Here is a 221-nt window from a genome sequence, read left to right on the forward strand (position 1 = left end):
TTGTGAGCATTCTGGTGCCCCCCCAATGCTTGTGAACTGTAGAACTTACGCATGCAGAAGTTGCATGAGAAAACCTTGGCTGAAACGGGTCTTGATTCTGATTGTGACTCTGACTCTTTGGATGCTTCAGGTGGACTTCTGCCGAGGCTCAAATTCAACCACTCTCCTGGATTTTGCTCTTGTGTTCCTTGTTCACTACACCCTTCTCCTTGCATCTTTTT

This window comes from Sesamum indicum, linkage group LG10 (genome assembly GCF_000512975.1).
Source record: "Sesamum indicum cultivar Zhongzhi No. 13 linkage group LG10, S_indicum_v1.0, whole genome shotgun sequence".
Classification (NCBI taxonomy): domain Eukaryota; kingdom Viridiplantae; phylum Streptophyta; class Magnoliopsida; order Lamiales; family Pedaliaceae; genus Sesamum; species Sesamum indicum.